General features: G+C 40.7%; 1 protein-coding gene across 2 annotated transcripts in view; it reads left to right on the plus strand.

The window, feature by feature from the left end:
* Positions 1–1,892: 1,892 nt before the first annotated feature.
* Positions 1,893–21,837, plus strand: part of LOC147827762 (uncharacterized) — a 66,966-nt gene continuing 47,021 nt past the window's right edge. For both annotated transcript variants that reach the window (XM_087213344.1, XM_087213342.1), the window contains exon 1: positions 1,893–2,185. The gene's annotated coding sequence lies outside the window, so the exon portion shown is untranslated. The remainder of the gene's footprint in view (positions 2,186–21,837) is intronic.

Raw genomic sequence — 21,837 nt, forward strand, 5'->3', positions numbered from 1 at the left:
GAAACAGTACACTTGTGTGCAGTGCCATGCTGAAGCTGGAGTATTTGAGTGAGAGGGCACAGTGTGGTGGAGAAGTACTGGGACTTTGGATCGCACAGAGCTCAGTCTGATTTCAACTCCAACCTCTACCTTGCTGTGGCCTCAGACACTTAACTTCTTTCTGCTTCATTTTTTAAATTGCCTGCAAATGGAGATCGCCTTGATAGAAATTATTTCATGGTAAAAATGCTTGGGAAAATGCTGAGAATCAAGTAAACACTCAATTAAATAGTAATTATTATTATCATTTTCACTACCGCCACCATCATGAATGGGAGTCTGGGCAGAGTGTTCTAGGGATTAACAATAATGGAGAAGCAAGCTAGAGGGGAAAAGTAACAGAACAAGAATGTCTTTGCCATGGTTTTAGGTATCAACAGCCATTTAGCTGGTATTAAGTGTAAAACAAATCATAATTTATTTCTCATTGGACGCCTGTGAAGGAATGAGTGCTATGTGTGCTCATAATTTCCATTTTGTAAAGTAAGATTCTGAGGAATAACGTATGAACAACCTCCATACAAAAACACAGGGCTGGCTTTGGACCAGTGAAGGGCTGGATTTCCATTCAGATGCTGGGGGACAGGGATAACCATCTCGGCCTAGGCAGAGGGGACCTTGTCATTCTGACTCCACAGCACGCTAAAAACACGAATGTCATGTAATCATCCTGTCGTTCTTCTTCCTGATCTCAATCAGCCCTCTGGATTTCATGCCATCTGCAAATTTGCACATCCTTTGTGCTCCTTTTTGCTCACATTTTATGCCTTCCCTTGCCATCTCATTCACTCTCTATGTTTCAATCTCTGGGCTTCCATTTTTCTTCTTCGTCTTCTTCTTCTTCTTTTTTTTTTTTTTGATGCAGTGTTCTCTCTCTCTTCCCCCTTTACACTCCCCTCGACACACCAATCAAATTCCTGCTTGCTTCTTGCCATATTCATTATCCTACCTCATTCCCCCCTCATTCCTAGAAAACAGCTCCCAGAGACTCACCCTTCCCCCTCCACCTCGCATGCCCACCCTCCATAAATTCCAGCAGCCTGGCAATCAGTAACTTCGGCATCACACTTCACAGCTCTCATAGTTTACACTACTTGTTACTATTCTCCTTGCTACTGCTCTCTAGGATTTCTGCTAAAAAAAAAAAATGCTCCACTTTAAAAATATCCTGGGTACAAGTTGAACCTACAGTTAAAGTTTACTCGCACATTTACACATTTCATGGTTTTATTTTAACTCGTGGTTTAGGTTTATGCTCCATTATGCAGTGAAGGAAGACTAGATCCTTAGGGAACAACAGGAAGAAAAAACCACCTAAACATTCAACAGAACCCCCAGTCCTAGGTTCACCCGCCCTCTTGTCTTCTTCCCACCGCCCCCCTACCCCAAGCTGATGGGATTTGGCTTTTTTCTTTGTCAAGTCATTTATTTCACTCTTCCTGGAGCTCGGATGGCCTCCGAGGCTGCGTATGTGTGTCCACGTGTGTGGCCACTGCTGGCTTTCCAAAAGGCTCACTTCTCTTCTGCCATTTTACTAGGACACAGGAGGCGGCTCTCCTCTCCCTCTCTTTCTCTCCCTGCCCCCAACTCAGCCTGGGCTTTTTCCTGTCTCTTAACTCCACCAGTACAGCAGCAACTAGCTGAGCTGCTTGCGTGTGTGTGTGTGTGTGTGTGTGTGTGTGTGTGTGTGTGTGTGTGCGTGCACAGCTAGGCCAAGCCTGCAAGCCTGCCAGTCACTGGAGAGTTTTAGTTTGCATTCAGAAGAAAGGAGGAGGGAAGACAAGAGGGGAGGAGGAAAAGGTGGAGGGGGGAGGAGTGGGGGGGTGCGGAGAAGGGAGGGAGAATGTCTTGTTTGTGGCTTGTCAGCAATTGCTTGAGACAAGCTTCCATGTGTGAAAGCTACTTGGCATGAATGCCTGGGCCGTACCAAGTGTCACCGCAGCAAGAGGGGGAGTCAGAAGAAAAACAGATCAGACCAGAGCAGACAATAGGCCCCTAAAGTGTTCCCCCTAAGTTGCTTTGATGTTGTCCTGGTGTCTTGATACCAGGAGGCCAGGGATTGCAGGAAAAGGGTCTTTTTTGTCTTCATTCACTTTCCCCCCTCAGTTTCTGAAATGATTCTCCAGAATTTCTCCTCATAAAAAAGGTAAGAGCCCTAACAATTCCTTCTCCTGTGGCAGGCTTGTGCCTGTGCCTGGAAGTGGGGGTCTCATTCCTGCGCTGCTCAGGAGGAGCGCTGGGTTCCTGCGATTGGAGCTCCTGCCTTGCCCCTGGAAGTCTTTCCGAGGCGCTCAGAGCTGGGGATGGCCCCTCTTTCCAGGGAACCCCAGTAACACGATCTGTGCCTCTGGGTTGGTGGGGGAGAAGGGGTGGAAGGAGAGGGGTGGGAGGAGGGTGGGAGGGTGGAGGGTGGGAGGGAAAAAGGGAGAGAAGGGGAGAGAAGCCTGAGAGAGACAGGCAGAACCCTGGTTCAGGGAGGCCTTGCAGACTCGGAGCTGTGCATTCTCCGGCTGGGCGAGAGCGGGCTGCTCAGTGACTGCAGAGATTGCATCGAGCTTTGTGTGTACGCTCGAGCTTGTGTGTGTGTGTGTGTGTGTGTGTGTGTGTGTGTGTGTGTGTGTGTGTGCAGTGCCCTGGCGGGCCTTGTTGTGAAGGGGTGGTACCCAAATCCTTGTCACCCCAGCCAGACTCTCCAAGGAAGAGCGGCAAGCAGGCAGGCAGGGAGAGCACGAGAACTCTGCCACAAGAGATTCACAAACTTTTCCAGTCTCAGGAATTTTTCAGGTTGTAGACACCGTAAAAGAGTTGTAGGTTGCCCCGTGCCTCAGTTTCCCCATCTGTGAAACTGAGAGAACTGACTGGGGATGCTGCCTGCCTGCTAAATCCCTCCTGGGATTTAGTGATAACTGTGCCTAAAAGGCGCGGAGAGATCTTCAAGCTAGAAATGCTGTGGAATCACAGAAGTGTTATCATTATTCCCCATCATCGCCCTCATGATAAAACCATCATTAAAGACACCCTGAGACAAATAGACTGGGGTGCACGATCCAGTGTCTGAGTGTTTCTGAAGAAACAAAAAGCCTCTTTCCACCTGTTGGCTTCTGTCCTTTTCTCCTGTGCCTTTTTGTGAGATTTATTGGCCATTTGTACAGAGAATGGGGTGGGAGGGGTTGGGTTTTCCCTTTCCTCCTCCCTTGTACGTATTATTATTATTATTATTTTTTTAAAAAGAAGGTCAATGTAAGATGCTAGAGAGAGAAAATGTGCCTTCCATTATCGTAGTTTATTCAAGACCTTGTGTTTTCTGGCACTGGCAGGGCATGCATACACATCTGTAAACTCTACCTTGGAGGTTAAAGATTTTTATTGTGGCTTTTAGAGATTAAATGAGATTTATTTACAATTGCCTTTTATCAGAGAGTAAATATCTTACTGTGTGTGTATGAGGGTAAGAATGTGAAAGCTGTTTACTTACTGGTGGTTTGGTGGATAAACCTTACGCTTTTTAAAGTGACATCTTGAGAGATGAGAGCAGAAGGCTAATAAAAATCAGTGCCTAATTAATATTCATCTTTAAAATGTTTGTTTGGAAGAAAAAAAATCTGCTTATTTCCTTTTGAATTGTACATTTCCTTCCTTCTGCTCTTACACAGTGATCATTTCGAGGCTTTCAGTGGTAGCTCTCTCAGTTCTCTGGGGGAATTTTGCTTTCTTACCTAATTCTAGGTTTTCTGTAACTCTGCTACTTGTCCAAAAAAATTCTGTAAAAGTCTGAGAGGCTGTGACTCCTTCTATTCTAACAGCAAATCCTTATCAGACTGACTCCCTGTGATAGCTAGTGATGGACGCAAAGGGCCAGCCTTAACTGAGATTATTTATGTTTTTCCCATAGAGGCCTGGAAACCTGACTTCTGTGTGTGAGAAAGGATAACGATATTAATTGGCCTCAGTATGGCAAGAAAGCCTCTCCTAAACCTCACATTTAATGTTTTATTAGAATGGAGCTTTATTTTATATCTTAAAACTTAATTGTTCTACTGTGTAGGCAGAAGATGTTAACTATGGTTTGTCTCTAGCATGCTTTTAGGTTCCAGGTATCTTCCTAAAACATTTGAGTTTTAGAACTACAAGGGGAAAGAAAGGTTACTCATCATGATGTTAAGGCCCAAGAAGAAAAAATAATGGTCTGAGGGTGTTGAATTGTCCAGGGTAGGCACTTCTGCAAGTCTGCTTGCTGTGCTAGGTTCTAGCAGCAAACTCTGCCTTGCTTATGTGGCATTGTTGTACAAACACAGCAAATATGGGTCACAAAATAAATTTGCATGATTTCATTCACGTATTCGTTTGTATACTCAACTACTATCTTAGGGGCCTTCACTATGTTTCAGGCACCTTACTGGGCACTGAGGATGTAGGAAAAAGCAGTCCAGGTGTGCCCCTTCCCACGGGGGACTTACAGTCTTGATGGTACAATCAACACTAACCAATTACCACACAGTTACACAAATCAGTACTTGTAACATTGATGGTATGTTCTGAACAGCCTGCAGATATATAAGTCAAGGAAAGTCGTACCCGCTACTGACTTAAACTTCCAAGTAGACATGAGTTAAGTGTCCTCTCAAACCAGGCAGCCCCATTGCACCCTGGTGCAGCCCCGCCACTCCAGAGTGTAGACAGTTCTCTCACCTTGCCCTCCTTCCTCCTGCTTGCTCTCAGCCCAGAGTAAAGCAGAGACACAAATGACATCTGCTAACCCTGTACACTTGCACTATGAAATAACTTCACTCTTGTGGGGCAGCCTATGTAAGAGTTGTTATCTTTGTAATTCACTGAGCAGTATCCTCTGTGCGCTGTTAAACCTTAATGGGCCATCATGAGGTGAGGCTCTGCACTCACTTTACTGATTCCATAGTTCCTGGGCTGATCCTGAATGCTTAGCTGCAGGAAACTCCACAATTATCACTGTCATCTTGGAATTCCAAAGGCAATAAGTGTAATGAAATGATCTTTCCCACCCCTCCCAGCAAGGACACACATTCTATTTATAAAGAGAAAAGATTTTTTTGGAAACCTCCTCAAAAGATCCTATTTTGGTTCAGTTATTACAATCTTACTAGTCTGGTGATAGCAGAGGTAGGGCCACCCCCTACACACACACACACACACACACACACACACACACACACTCCTAATTATGGTCTTCCTTGGAGAGAATATGTGGTTGAAATACCAGGCATTTCCAAAGAGGCAGATTAGCTTTACTGTTCCTATCACCATTTTCTACGTTGTGTCTTTCTCTAGTACTCAGGGGAGTGTTGTCTTCAGTGTTGTCAATTCGTCTTTTTTTTTCTTTTTAAGATTAATTTAATAGTTTAAAAAGAAGATAGACGTGTCCACCCACACATAAATCATAGGTTTGGGGCCTATACTTTGGGAACCCACGCACCGTGTGGTTCAGTCACGTCATGAGCAGAACGAGAGTCATTTCTAGTCTCTCAGCACTGTTTCACAGAGAGGTGCGCAGCCCACGCTGCAGCGGCCACCCGGATGAGCCTCACCCGGTCCTGCACCTGGCACCTGTGGCGGTGCCCTGGTCTCTGAGCAGCACGCACTGTATTGGTGATTATTTGATCACTTCCGACAGGCTCTCCCCAACAAATGTGTTACTCACCAGAGAGCCACCTCTGGGGGAGGCAGTCTCAGTTGGCGCTGGAAGAGTAATCCAAAGAGAGTGGGAGTTCGGAAGTGAATAAAACAAGGACTTGGTCAGAGGAAAGATTTACCAGGGAGCCAGACCGCAGGGGCGCGAGTCACCCTTAACTCTAGGAGAATAGAAGTGGAGAGTGTTGGGACATTTTAGACGGTGCAGTGTGCTTGTACTGTATTTAAGTAAAAATGCTGGAGCCTTTAGTTCTACCAAAGGTAAAACCACTGCAATATAAAGGACACTTTCCAAACTCATTAGTCACAAATACTGCGTTTGCATGTAGTCGTGTTGATAGATATTTTGTGTTTTTTCTCCCCCCAAGAGACATAAATGTAAGATATAAAAGGGAAATTTTCTTCATTCTTTTAAAGCCTTGACATTTTAACACTCTAAAATATCTGCTCGGTCCTCTCTTACAACAGGCCTGTAAATTAAGTAATGTGTTATCCTTCCGTTACATTGAAGTAGGGTTATGTGACTCACCCAAGGCCCCACAAGGAAGTCAGGGGTGAGATGGCTAGCCTGTTAACATTCCCTGTCAGCTCACCTCTTCAAGCATGAGAAGCAGAGAACTGAGGCAATCACCACGCTGTTCAGATTAAACATACTGTGCCGACATGGCGTTAAAATAATTGCTTTAGTTCACCCCTTTTTTCTTCAAAATTAGAATTTAGAGTGTTGATCAACAAAAGGGCCCTCAATTCTGACTTAGTAATGACATGCATTCTACAAGACATTCGGCCACCTTCTGGCTTTGCCAAAGTTCCTATTCGGCCTCTCTGGATCTCTTTTGGAATGAAGGAATTGAGCTTAATCATCTTTACGGTCCCTTCAGCTCCGCTATTCAACGTCTCTCTGGTTCTGTGGATACTCTATGAATCTTGTCATTTTGGTCACCTTATACAAAACCCAAGTCATGAACTATGATTACCAAAGGGAAATATAGTTGGTTTTATGGATAGATATAGGATTTATTCTTATACACATCCACCAAACAAATTCTATTGATCTTGAAGTGAAAAGCATGTTAGGAAAAAATAGGATTTTAATTTATGGATTTTTAAGAGAATTTGCCAGTCAGCATGCAGGCACATGTGCAAGAAACTAAAGAACCATTTTCAAAAGAACAGGCTATTTTGAATGCATGTCTTCCTGTATAATAAGTATGAATTTAAAATGGATGGGCACTGGGTACATGTCTTAGCTTCACCATTCTCACATGCTTTTTGCCCAGAAACCATTCTGTTTCTTTTTGTATTATGCTCACATGTTGTTTCAAGGATGCAAAGGACCAGTTTAAGCAACTGTAGTGCCAATGATACATGCTAAGTGTTTAACACTATGCTTTTGGGGATGACAGAACTATTGACAGTCTTTATGATATGCAACTCCCAAAGGGTATTACTGAAAACTTGCTGATATGCTACATATCTAATATGTGTGTGTGCATGTATTATATATACCTTTAGGATGTAAGTAATAAATTGCTTCTGAAATGTGATTGAGACAGAGAAGGTACAGAATGAATGTTTTCAGTAAGCATGTCACCTCTAGGAGTAATTTTAGGCACTATTCATTTAAAATTGGTTAAACTTTTTAAAAAATATAATTTAAAAATTTTACACAATAGCTCGCAATTTAATTTTTAGAACCCCAGAGTAAATTCTTCTGCCATGTTTTGATGATATCATTTTGCTTGTAGCAGAGGAAACCATTCAAGGTTGCTTTGATGGTTAGTCATCCAGTGACTTTTTAAGTTGAAAAAAACCAGTATATAAAATATACTTACTTTTTAATTGGAAAAGAGGATTCTGAAGACCATATGTAATTACTTTTGCTTCTATTGATTCTTTATTGTGGGTTGCTTATATTTCTTAACACCATATAACTTACTTAATTTCATAATAATCCTAAAAAGTAGATACATAAGAGAAATGCGTTATTGACTTTAAACACGGGCAAACTTAGAACATATGAAGGTACTCTGTCTTTTTTTTTTTTTTTGGTACTGGGGATTGAACTTGGGACCTTGTGCTTTCGAGGCAGGCAGCGGAACCACTGAGCTAAATCCCCAGCCCCCTTATGAAGGTACTCTGTAGAAATGTGTAAAGTGTTCAGCTATTGAGGAATGCAACTACTGGAAAGAAAAAAGCATGTTTTATATATTATTGTTATCAATTTCATTTTTAAGGACCTGAATATTATCAAAAGTTTTATTTCATTTGCTTATATGACTTTAAAGTGTTGGAGAACTTTAATGATTTCATGAAAATAAAATGACTCTTTTTCCTGAACAATAAATACAGTACACTGCCATTAATGGCATTTGAAAGAAGCCAAGCCATCATTAGCTCAGAAGAAAAATTTGTGAACCTTGAGGAGGCTTTATCTTGTCTAATATTAGATATGTTGGACTTTGTATTATCCTTGGGAAGTCAGTGCATGTTTGAGGAAGGAAATTGTGCTGAGGATCTATAGACCAGGGACCTTCTGAGTGAAGGCAGAGGACATGTTTGCTGTAAAGATGCTCATTTGATGGCTTACTGTGTAGATGTCTGTGATACACCCAGGTGCTTAAGGCAAAGAGGCTGAACAATGCAGGATTTTAACTCCTGTGCTGGTGCCCAGGCTGATCCCTCTTCCGGGAACATCCCTTTGCATTGTCTTTTCCAAGCAAACTCCTACTGGTTTGTCAGGATTGTCCTTGGGCTCTTCTTCCAGAAAGCTTCCTGGACCCTACACCCCATCCCTGCTCCTGCCTGGACCAGGCATGTGCTTATGCGATCCTTGTCACACTATACCAGATTCTTCTGCCTCTCCCTCTGGGCTGTGGCCCCCTCAAGGGTTGAGACATTTTTCTGTTTATCCTTAATGCCTGGGACAGGGTGAAACAGATCAGGCAATCAATAAGTATTGTTGAATGAATAAACAATGTATATTGAAATATAGCTTAATAATAAATTTAACTACAAAAAGGATGACAAAAAACGTAAATTATGCAACCTCATGTTTCACATTTAAAACAGAAAATTTCTTACAGGGTATCCATTCTTTCCCCCTTCTCAAAGAATAAATTTCACATTTATAATATTCGTATACCTCCAAATCATCCAGCATTTCTCCCCCAAAAGCTTCTGTTCTTTATATATCCCATTCTTAGACCTTATGAATCCCTACTGAGAGTTTATTTTTTATTTAAAGAACCACTGACAACAAATAAATTGGTTACATTTGCCTGTCTTACCGCTAGTAGAAGAACCAATTATTGATATTTAGGTAGTAGCTAAAGGGAAGTTTCCTCTGCCTCAGGAATGGAGAATAAAGAAAACTTTGAGGAAGTCTAGACAGTCAGAGAGCATAGGTGAATGCCTGGCTTCCTGGAATCTGCAGTTGTGACCATCAGAAATAAAGAAGGGAACAATACACTTTAACTTTCTAAAAACAAGGTTTTAGGTGCTGAACTCTCTCAAAAGAGCTTTCAGTTGCAAAGAATGAACTCATTCTCATTTCCTCAAGAAAAAGGGCATTCATTGTGAGGATTCTCAGAGAAATCACTGGAAATCAGAATTGGAAACCTTTCCGGAATTGAGCCTGTGAAAAAGCCTCCTGCCTCATATCAAGCTCATTCTCTCTCTCTCTCTCTCTCTCTCTCTCTCTCTCTCTCTCTCTCTCTACTCAAACTGGTTTAGTGTTCTAGCTTTAGTCTTGGTAATCTCTCTCAATCTCATAGCTTTTTGCTTATGCTTAATTGTTGCCCCTTCTATTTACCAAGACCCTCACTACTGGAACTTTGCTCTCTCTACCATGCCCCCTTCATGGCTCCTTCTTCATGCTTTCTCTCCTTTCATTCAGTTGTAGTAGTTTTCCTGATCGTTGCTTCATTCTCTCAGAATTCCCTAATACAGATTACCAAGAAAGGATCCAGTCAACCCAACTCATCTTTTCTTTGCCATACTTTATGGTCCTTAGCCAACCTCTGACTAAAGTTGGCCAAGGATTTGAAGCTCATCTCTAGTACAGGATGCTGCAGCAAAGGGAGGTGGGGAGCGGCAGGGATATTGTTGCTTAATGTAGAACAGGGTTGTTTTTTAGTAGGAACCGTGGAAGGGCCATCTTCTCTCTCATGTTGCTGCCCACAAATGTATTTGACATCATCTAAGTCCATTATGGAAATCTAGGAAGTTAAAGGTACCCAGCTTATTAAAAATGGATGTGTTTCATGGGTGATAACTAGTATAACTGAGATAAGATCTTGGGAACAAATACCAAATTTATAACCAAGAAAGAAATTTGAAAAGGTAAGTGTACTAGGGTTACCTCTTTGGTGAATGACACTGCTTCATACATTTCATAAAAACTAAGAGTAGGGGAATAGTGAGGGGGAGCATGTATTGACATGGATCCCAGAGGCTAGTTAACAGAGGAAGTATAAGCCTGGATTGGGGACAAGGATAAGGAGAAATAAGAATACTAAACTCTGTAGGGAGTTTTTGTTTGGGCTTTCTTCCTGTGTTTCCCCTTTCTTCCTGTGTTTCCCCTCCCCGGCACCCCGTATTTTCCTGGTCTATTCTTGATCTTTCTTATTTGTAGCTTCTGGAACAATCTGAACTGAGCTAGTTATATGACCTTGAACTGGTTATTCTTTCCAACTCAATTTTCTCATCTGTTAAGATTGGGATAACTATTATTTCAATACTTTGTTATAAGAATTAAATAGGGTGGGATCATACATTTAAAGTGATTAATACATTACCTGCTATGTAATAAGTCTTCACTCAATTGTAGCAATTATTCTGGTGCAAAAGAGGGAAGGAAACTGACAAAAGAATGTGCTGCCTAAAATTTCATTCACTATATCATTTCTTTCTTATAACAGTCCTGAGAGATTTGTATTATTATTTCCGTTTCATGAAGTGGGAATATAATATTAGTAATTGAGCCTTTGCTCTGTGCCATGGACTGAGCCAGATGCTTTCACACATTGCCTCATTTAAACTGAGATACGTGCACTTAATATCTTCATCTCCTAGCTGAGGACAATGAGGTCTAGAAGGTGTGACTTGCCAGAGGTCGTACAACTAAAAATGACAAACATAACTTCAGTGTAAGTCTGTTTAAATCTAGGTTAGACTGACTCCGAAGGTTCTCCAAAGTCACAAATGACAGAATCAAGGTTCAGGTCTTGTTAAGGGCATTACTTCTTCAGTTCAAGACCAGAGGTGCATGCTGGTCGGATGAAGGGTAAGTGGTAGGCACACTACTAAAAGTTCCTGCTTCTGAATCTGAGTATCATGATTAAACAGGGAAAATTTTTGAAGGGGTTCAGACAAAAAAAAAATTTTTTAAATATTTAAATACTGTCAAAAGGAGGTTTCTGAGACCTGATGAAGTGATTTAACAAACAGGTGATGGATATCTATTGTATGCCCAGCAATGAAAATAAGCTTAGCGTTGTGGGGATGCAGGGTAAGTGAGGGTTGAATCTCTATCTTTAAGGTGCTTGCATCCTGATGGAGGAAGACAAATGATCACACAATTAATTATAAAGCATATAGCAATGGATCAAAGGACTGCCATAGTCAAAGGAGAGAACAATTAATTTGGCAACAAAGGTAATGGGGGGAGAAGAGGAAGGCTTCATGCAGGAGATGACATTTGCAGTGGTCCCTGAGGGACAAGTGTGGAAGTACCAGAAACTTCTATTATACTATAGTTTCCTTTTTCTTCACATGAGTGGTTTTATAAAAGGTAGTATTAAATAGCTAACTTTTTAATAAAGTAATATATTGACTGGTAGTATTTTCAGAGATTATGGTCTTTGAGTGAAAATGGAGACTATCTATTCTTACTAGTCAGAAGAAAGTATTGGCATTTTCCCAGTCTACACTTACACAGATGTTGTGTTAGCTTTCCATCAGTGTAGTGAAATACCTGAGATAAAAAACTTTTTTTAAAAAGTTCATTTTGGCTCATGGTTCCTGAGGGTTTGGTCCATGGTCGTTTGACTGTATGGCTTTGGGCCTGTGTCAGAACATCATGGCTGAGGCCACGTGGGGGAATAAAGCTGCTCACTTCATGGTGCCTGAGAAGTGAAAGAGAGAAAAAGAGAAGAGGCGAGGGTCTCAATATCCCTTTCAAGGGCACAGCCTTGGTGATCTATTTCCTCCCACTAGGCTTCACTACCTAACGTTTCTGACACCTCCCCCACAGGGTCATCAGATGGGGATCAAACCTTCAGCAGAGGACCTTTGACAGATATTTAAGATCCAAACTATAATAGATATATATTGAAGAAATCAGAAAATAAAATCCCCGGTCCTTTCAAGGTTAGGGCTGAAGAGTTGTATAGCAATCCATGAAAGGATCACAAATCCTTGGAGGAATCAAAGGGTCTTCTAGTCTCAGTTCTTGAATAGTCCTAGGTAGTACTAAGGTATTGGCAGGTAGGCCATTTATTTATCTACACTGGTATTGGAAATTTTATTATGTATTTTGGAATTCCCAATTTTCCATGTAATATTAGATTTTCTGGGGGGTTTTTTTCCAGACACTTCTAATTTAAAGCATTCTGTCTTTTCTCCACAAGTATATTCACAATTGATAGGCTATGTATTCTGGTTGTTGTTTCAGATTGGTAATTGAATTGAATTTCTACATCCTACTAATTCTATTTAAAGAGGCTAAGTAGATATCTTCTGTGCATGGGCATTATTTGCTTACAGTGAGAAAGTGAATACTAGTCCTTACATTGTAAGGTAGAAACTCAGCTAAGATCTCTTGTTTTGTTTTGGTAGGTTTTTAAAGTTCCCTTTCCCCAAATTCTTTTTGAGTGGCATTATGCACTTCCTTCCTTATGGCACTGGTTCAAATGTCACTTTCCTCATTAAGTCCTTCTCAGGTCCTACAGCCAGAGGAGCGCCAGCTCCACAGTGTCCATGTCTTCTGGTCTTCTCAGAGTGATCATGTAACTGCACTTGTACACTACCCACAATCCCTTAATAGGCGAAATATAAGAGAGTAGATATTTAGGTTCTCTTCCCCTATGCATCCCCCAGAGCACTCACCAGGGCCCCTGCCTGACAAGTGGTTAGTGCTCAGAGTTGTTTATTGAACTCAAATGATTCGCATTGTTGGCTTCATTGGCTTGGCTCTGGGTATGGTAACATTATTGCCAGTGCCTGTTCTCTTTTGGAAAAGAATCACTGCTTTTTAAATATAAATATCTTAACTGATTTTAGGATGAAAGAGATTACGTGCTATAAGCAGTACTTGTAATTATTATTAATAAGCATCATTAAAATAATATGAACTGTTGGAATTAATTCTTTCACTTGCTTTTTCTGGAAAAGTAGGAAGTCTTGATAAACTACTGGTCTTTTCCATCTTTAATATCTATGATTCTTTGAAATTTTATGTAGACAAGTGCAAGCTAATGTACACTGGAAGGAACAATTGAAACAGCTCATACTCACTGATGGGCTCTGAATTACTCTACTTGTAAGTGCTCAGGAAAAAGATCTCAGATTCATTGTAGATTGCTCAATGGAGACATCTGCTTGCTGTGCAGCAGCAGTCGGAAGAATGAATGAGATATAATAGGCTGTATTAACTTTGAGAGTGGAATAAAGAATAATGCAGAAAATAACATAGTGCACATAATTTGGCATTGACTACTTCTGTAATTACAATAAAACATTTTAATGATATACACTGATGTTATGACTTCACCTTAAAATCAGAATTCAGCATTGGATCCTTCCATTTCAAAGAAAACAAAGCAGAAATACAAAGGATCTAGAGAAAAACAACAGACAATCTCAAAGACGTGCAAGGGATTTGCTTATAATGAGAAACTGAAAAGACAAGGACATTTTAATTTGGGTAGGGGAGGAAAATGACATTGTATAAATTTATTTTAAATAAATGAAACTTTCAGAAAATTGCTAAAGCTAGCTTCTGATTATCCTTGGTAATGGAGGTCAGAGATAGGCAGGATAATTGAAATCCCCAATAATCTCCAACCCTCACTTTAGCCATTAGTTGCATCATCCTGTCCTACCAAAAGTTTTAACAAATGAATAGATACAAGGTGCATCAGCCTGGGGTTTGGGAACTGAACAGCTCAGGAGAAAGGCAGCCTTGGTTCGTGAAGAGGTCTGGTCTTGCTCCCTGTTCGTCATTTTTACAATCTTGAGTGACGTGCTTAACTTCTGTGACTCCCAGTTCTCACATCTGTAGAGTGGAAGTAATGGTAATACTTGGCAAGTTTGTTGAAGAACTAAATGAGGTACTTGGCAGTGGTTGGTGAGCTGTGATATTGCACATGTAGTGTGGTCATGAAGAGTGCCTGCTTTCCACTTGGCCCGCAAGCCTTGCAAGCTGACAGCTCCATCATCTGGGAGCTTACACCCCACCTTCCTTCTCTTCAGTCTCCACTTCTGATGTTCTTGGCAGGAGATTTTAGAAGAAGAATGAAACATTTCTTTCATTTCTGAAATCATCCTCAGCATTCCTACTCCTTTGCTTCTGGAAAGCCTTAAAATAATTATGCATTCAATTTTATTAACACATGATTATTTTGATGTCATCTTCATGATAGCCCAGCTGAGGTGAATATAACTATTATCCTCATCTTCAAAAGGCAGAAATTGAGGCAGAGACAACTTGTTTGAGCCAGAGTAAAGAGTCAAACCTATGCCATCTTGTCTCCAGGTTGATATACAAAGTTTAGGAAGTGGAGTTGTGTGACCACTGATTCCTCCCCTGGGGAAGGACTGCCCGTTTCTGTTGCCTGGGACTCCTTCTTTCTCCTCTGGCACTCAGTGTGGGACTCATCTGCCACCACAGTGCCCATCCCCAAACCTCTTTCCTCTGTAAGGGGTCATCGTGTCTGCTTCAGGACACTGTGTTATAGGTCTTACCATATGATTATGTTAATAACAGTAGAAACTCTTTTACCAAATTCAACTAATAGTGATTTAGTTGAACAAGTTGGTTAACTTGGAATGATACAAAATGATGGAATCCTTCCTTCAGCCTTTCTTTTAACTTAAAACATCCCTCACGTTTTTGATGTAGAGCCAAGGCCCCGTCTTTGGAATTTGGGGCCTCTCATTAGAACTGTCCCTCTGGTTTCTCATAGAAGCCATACCGCTGAAGCTCCCTTGATTGTTTTTTATTTTTGGCTTGATTACTTTAAAGTGGAGCAAGATCTTAAAAGACGTTTGTGAGGCGATCAGAGTTTTCTAGATTTAATAATGTTTTACAGTTGGCTCTTCCACACCTAAGTTGACAGCACATTTTAAAATAATTCACTATTAACACTTGTCTCATACATTCAACTTAGATCTTGTAGAAAGAATTTCTTTTTGTACCTATATTTCATTACGTTAAGTAAGTTTAATTAAATCATGTAATTACAAGAATGGGAAGAACCCGCATAAATAGATCTGGGAAGGAACACACTGACTTGTGATGAGCACACAACTCCAGCAGAGTGCAGGCACCCCAGGGTAGCCTGCCACCAGCAGTGGTGGCTCAGAATGTCATGGCCTTACATCTGTGCCTTGAAACAGGGAATGGAGACCACAGATGACTCTGCTAAGTGTCATCATCTGACACAGCCCCTGCTCAGTTTGGTTTCTCTTCCATGTTTCTGCCCTAAAAGAAGAACGCCTTGAAGGTCTAGCTTTTACCTTTCTAGTTAGTCCCAGAACCTAGCATAGCGCTAGATATATGGTAGACCTTCAATGAACATTGACTAACTAGTTAGCTTACTGAGCGTACTAACAAAAACAAAACTCAACTTTGCCACTGCACACCCTCTTGTAGAGGTACTAAGCAGTAAATTCACCCGTCTAGAATTTAGATTGGGAAGAAAGAGACAGAGCTAGCAAATGTATTTCTAATGTTACTGCAAGAGTAAGTGGTGCATATCATTAAATAGATAAAAATGTAAGGCAGCTATAAAGAAGTACGTTGAGGATAACATATGACTAACTTGTTTAACTCACTGGCATAAAGGAACAGCAAGGCAACATACTTGATACTATTTTATAAAGGATTAGATAGGTTCTTACATGAGAAAAAAATCCGTGACTTACAATCACAAGATTTGACTACAAAAATCCTCTCTGATGATTACGTTCAGGGCCAGTCTGGTCAAGGAAAAAAATTTCCTTACTAATAAATCCTTTCAGCATTGAGTTTACTATATGCTACTTGTGACAAAGTAAGGCGTCTTGAATCGAACACAGGAGAGAGAAGTCAGATCTGAAGGGTATTAGATTTGACAAAGACATCCTGCGGTAGGTGAATGGTTTGGAAAATGGGGGTAGAGTGTTGGTGGCAGCAAGGATATCCTCTTTCCTAAAATAAAGCAGCCAAACACATTTATCCTTGGGCTCAATAAATGAATTTCAATTTGAACCAAAATATGCTGAGTGAACAAAGTTGGAAAGTTACAGGATGTTTATGTGACCTCAGGAAAAACAGAATGAGAAAGACTATACATTTTGTGTGTGCATATATGTTTATAGAACAGAAATAATCCTCCACAAGATCGGGAGGATGTGAGCTTTCTCATTAATTTTCCATACTGGGAATCTGTATCCTGGGCACAATTATGATTTCTGGAGGGCTTCCCTGTGCCTCTAGAATTTGTGAAGCAATTGTCTAGGAAAGGAAGAATGGAATTAACATTATACTGAGCACTCACTGAGTGTCATTATGCTAAGTGTTTAATGTATATTAGTATATTCCTTTTTAATATAAGTTCCTGTTGATTTCTGTAAGACTCGCATTGTTCTATGGGGCACTATGAAAGAGAATATCTGCTCCCAGTTAAGTTGTATGTATGCTAAGTATACTATCAAAATTAGAATGTTTAATAACTTGATTTCAGAGCTATTAAAATGTGAAATAACATACACCTTAGAATCAATGAGACACTGTATCTCGTTGAATCTAACAATCCTTAAACTAAGTATTAATATGGGTTAAAAAAAAAAAAAGAAAAAGAAGGCTCAGAAAAGTCAAGTAATTTGCCTAAAGTCAAATATTGGGTGTCAGAGCTGGAGTTTGACCCAAATTTATGGATGTGTTTCCAAATCCAATCCCTTTTCCACATTCCCGTGTTGCTGACTGAAACCGGTACTTATGTAGAATTCAGAGATTTTGAGAGATATATCAAAATACTGCATCCTGCTAAAAGCATTTATCTTTGGAACTATCCCCCAAAGACCTTTCCTCAGAGGAAAACTGCGTAGAACTCAAGTCGGTGACAATGGTAGCTTTCCAAGGTAGAAGGAGATTTTGAGATCCTCCCTCTGCTCTCCTGTCTAGTGGCTGAACTCCTGGTTCTCACACTCTTCCAAGGGGCCACACGGCATCTGGGGAAGGACTAGCAGGGACAGGGACGTCTGCACAAGTCAGTGCAAATTTGTGAGCTTTGCTTTCATCTATTCACTGGGCCCGGTTCTCACTATGGAGTCACAGAGTCTGTTTTGTCCATCTGAACACCATAAGGCCCTTCCCAATTTGAAAACAGGAGTGAGAGGCCCCTTTGGGTTTCTTTTCTCCAGGAGGAACACTGAATTCCTTATAGGACATGGCATGGAATCTCTCTCTCTCTGTAGCCATTGTACCGAATGCTCTTCAATTTCCTTTTAAAGAAAGGCATTCAAAATCAATCCCTTGGCTCCAAAGAAGTAGAAAACTCTCACCTCCCTTGTGTAAGGTACCACACTTGGTGCAGACCAAAGTACATTTTTTCCAGCACCTCATCCCAAATGTAAACTCTTCCTATGGCTGCTTCCTCTCCTTCTTTACACTCTTTCTCTCCTACCTATGAGGTAGACTGTTGTCATGTAGATGTGAATTTAACTTGTTTCTGTTTTTATCACTTTTGAAATTCATTTTGTAGAGTTGACATTTCGGGGAGTTTTTGGTTTTGTTTATTTTGCATTTGATAGTCATTTCTCCCAATTTTGTAACATTCTCAAATGTGAGTTTTTTTGGGTGTCAACAATTTGCGTTCCAGCTTTGTGATAAGAAACTTAGCCAATAATAGCTCATTCCATATTTTTTTCTCCATGAAATGAGATTTTTTAAAAAATATGCTTTCCTTGGCTTTAACCAAATCATGGCTATACAAATCGAGCAAGACAGATCCAAAAAAATAGAGCGCTTTGGGAAGTCATTAAAAATCTTTCACTTGTTCAGTTACTGGTTGACTAGATTATTCAGACCCCTTCCCGTATTTCTTGATCTTGACTATGAGAATAACAGGTAGTTTTACACACGCCATCCCATTTAACCTATGCAAAACCTTCATGCACCAGGTATTTTTGTTCCTGTTTTATACTTAGGCAAATTGAACCTCAGAGAGGTGAGGTAGGTTGCCCAAGATCATTTTCTTTGTTAAAAAAAAGAGTCAGGTTTTGCACCCAAGTTCTGTATTCCTTTTACTGTACAGTAGCTCCACCCATTGTGAATGACCTCGCTGAAAAGCAGACAGTATTTTCACTTAATTTTCCTGAACTGTAGGTGAGTATTTCTGTCCCCAAGGAGCCTAATGTCATTGTAGAAATGCACTCTCTTCTGCCTTCCCTAAGAACCACAGGTAAGAGAGTGGATATTACATATCTAATACTAGCACTTGCACCTTTACCTTACTATTGACCTCCCTCAGCTCTCGAAATAGTGTTTGAAAAAGAAGATTCTGTTCTGGACTGTCTGGTCAGCATAACAGTAAAGCTAGGAACCAGGAACCAGGGAAAACAGACTTTAAGAAGCTGATAGAAAAAGTGGTTACCTGAACTCTTGGCAATAAAATCACACACACATCCAGTGCTGCACTCTAGAAACCAGAATTAGGAACCCTTGCGTTTCCTCTTTTCTAGAATATGTGAAGAGAACTCCATATTTCACAATAAATGACTGTTGTAAAGTTAAAAGCAAATGGACATAAATGATTTGGGGCATCACTCCTGCTATTCAAATCACTACTGGTATCCGGCTTGTTGATAGACACGTATGTGTGCTGGTGCAGATGGGGTCCAAGAGGAGCAGCAATGCAAGACAAGGCATCTTACTCTCAGGGAGCATCAGTGGCCATGTTTCTTTGTCATGAGAGGGACTGACTTGGGGTGGATTCCTTAACCTTTTGGAGAAAGCTTGTAAACTATTAAAAAAGAATGAAAACAAGACCCACTTACTTCATTGGTTCTTTATGATTCTCAGACATAAGAGTAGATAGTTTAAAAATAAACAATGTACAAACAGTAGACATAACTTAAATAACAAGCAGATGGAATTACTATCTTATTCATAAAAAGAATCAAAGTGAGCACAGAAGGAAAAGACAGTGAGGAAAGGGTTCCTTGTTGCTTTCCAAGCAAATACCCACTTTCAACATAAACAGAAGTCTCCCTAGCACTCTGGAGGCTGAGACACGAGGATAGCCAAAAGTTTGAGGCCAGCCTGCGCTGCATAGTGAGTTTGATACCCTGTCTCAAAAAAATCTGAATAAATAAATAAAATAAACAAAAGTCTTTGTTCCATGAGGAAGTTTATTCGGTACCTTTCTTCCAAAGCCACATCACTAAAGACAAATGAACTCACCAATGCAATTGATTGAGGTAAATCCCAACATGTTAATTTAGTCTTTCTGGAATGCTAATAGTAGACTAAAGAATTAGAGAAGTAGCTGAAACTTTTATCTTTGGGATTTGTGTTTTTTTTTTCCTGAAAAGAAACTGGTCATCTCAAAGTCAATTGCTAAAGGAAGTGATCTAACATTATTCGCCATATTATTTCAGTCTACCATGGGGACTGAAGGGCTGTGGGTCACAGGGATCCACAGACATGAAATCTATGTCCTAGGGCACTGTTTACACAGCGCATAATTCTCAGCAACTCCCAAGTGACTCTTTCCGACATCCCTTCTTTGTGAAACAATGGAAAACTATATCCATGCTTCATTGTGTTTTCTGGTGGCCCTTAAATGCAATTGTAAAGATTAAAGGGCTAGGCCCCTCTTAGGATTATTCATATATTTTTTTAAATCACCTTATTGAGCGATGCATTTTAGGGTCTGTTTGTCTATTTGTTCATTTAACGCACATTTATCAGGCACCTCTTGCATGCCACACTCTATGTTAGATACTAACAGGCATAAAAAATGAAGAAGATTCAATCCCCATCCTCAAGGAGCCAAGAATTTAGTAGGGGAGTAAAGCATGTACATGGATAACTGTAATACAAAGAAGAATATAATAAATACTTTGTAAAAGTTCAGGAGTTTTTTAAAAGTTCCAGCAAAATCCTGCAGGAGGTGCACATCTAGTCAGAAAGAAAGGAGAAAATACCATGGAGATGGTATCATTCAATTCCAGGGATCAAATAGCATATCCTGGTGGCGAACCTATGGCATGCATGTTATTTGTTTTTCTTTTAAGACAAAAGATGTTAATGTGGAGAGAAGAGAGAAGAACAGCTCAGGATGCGTGGCAGAGGATTAGAATGTTACAGTTTGGTTTCTTGGGCACTGGAGGGCTGTTGAAAATTCTTGAGCAGGAAAGTGATACAAACAGATCTTTGTTCAAGGACTTGAGTCACAGTGATGGCAGTGGAAATACAAAGGAGAGAGTGAGCTTCATAAAGGCTAGAGGCAAACTTGATGGGATCTGGCAACAGACTGATGAAGGCAGGGGGAGGCAGAGTCACCCAGGACCAGGTAATAGATACAATGATGATGCTCTAAGAGAGGCTGGTGCATGTGCTCACACTCACACTTCAAGTTTGGCCAGGGGGCTGGTAGGATTAGGAATAATCATTTTAAAACTATCTCATTGCTCCCCTGCTTAATAATATCCTAATGGCCTTCCACTGTATTTAGGACAAAATTCAAACTCCTGAGTTGTAGGGAGCAGCAAGGATGGAAGGGAAAGGAGACGAAAAAAGATTTAAAATGTGTTATGTACATGTGCAAACTCCCAGCAATAAATTTGATCATTATGTACTACAAGAGTGTACTGATTAAAAAAAAGAATCATAGACAGAAGAAAAATCCAAACTCCTTCCCATTGCTAGCACAAGCCCTATATGTGGTCTGACCCCTGCTTTTCTCTGACCTCATCTCTTAACACTCTGTTTCAACTTTAGTCACACTGGTCTTTTTAGTCCCTCAAGGGGGGCACCAAGTTCATTTCTGCCTCAGGGCCTTTGCATTTGCGATACTCTCCACCTTCAGATTGTCATGTGGCTGCCCCTCTCCTGCCAGTCACGTCTCAGCTTAAATGTTCCCTCTTCAAAGAGGCCTTTCCCAACCTAGCGATTTTCATGGCCTTGGCCCACAGCCACTCCTTATCACATCATTCTTCTTTTTTTATTCTTCACAGAGGTATCATAGCTTGCAGTGATCTTATTTATTTGTTTATTCTGTGTCTGTTCCTCACCATCAAAAATAACCTCTATGACTATGCCTTGTCCATTGCTGGGTCTTAATTAGAACAGAGCCTAGCATATGCGCGGTACTTCAGAAGTAGCTACTGAATGAATAAAAGTGTGTTCTCCTCAGGGAATATTGGCTTTTGACGCAACTGTAACACTCAGGGAGACATGGGTAATAAGGACTTGGCTATGCGGGGTTAGAACTCAAGAGGGGGCAAGATCGGAGATTATCTATGGGAAGAGCCAAGTCAGGGGAAAGGGCAGCTCCTGGGCCATTTAGAGCGCAGGTATCACTTCACTGCCTCTGCCTTCATCGCTGATCCCGCCAGTGCCTGTTTAAAAACCCGTGACATCCATCCAGCTTCAACCTTCAGTGTCCCAGTGAGTGTCCTTTGTCCTCTAGAGACCATATATTTGGTAGACTTGAGCAAAAATGCTACCTTGACTGAAGTCATTTTTGGAATTACTATTTTAGAATTGCCAACAGAGTCTGCAGCGCCACAGTTATGTAAAATATTAATAACAGCAACCGTTCACGATGCACTTGTGCCAAGCACTATGCTAAGAATGCTTTCACACCTTATCTCATCGAACCCACCCTGGGACCCTGTGAAGTTGGTAGAATGGTCCCCCAA

The sequence above is a fragment of the Heterocephalus glaber genome, unplaced genomic scaffold (genome assembly GCF_053883595.1).
Source record: "Heterocephalus glaber isolate CG9 unplaced genomic scaffold, H.glaber_assembly_v1.0 deba00001442, whole genome shotgun sequence".
NCBI lineage: Eukaryota > Metazoa > Chordata > Mammalia > Rodentia > Bathyergidae > Heterocephalus > Heterocephalus glaber.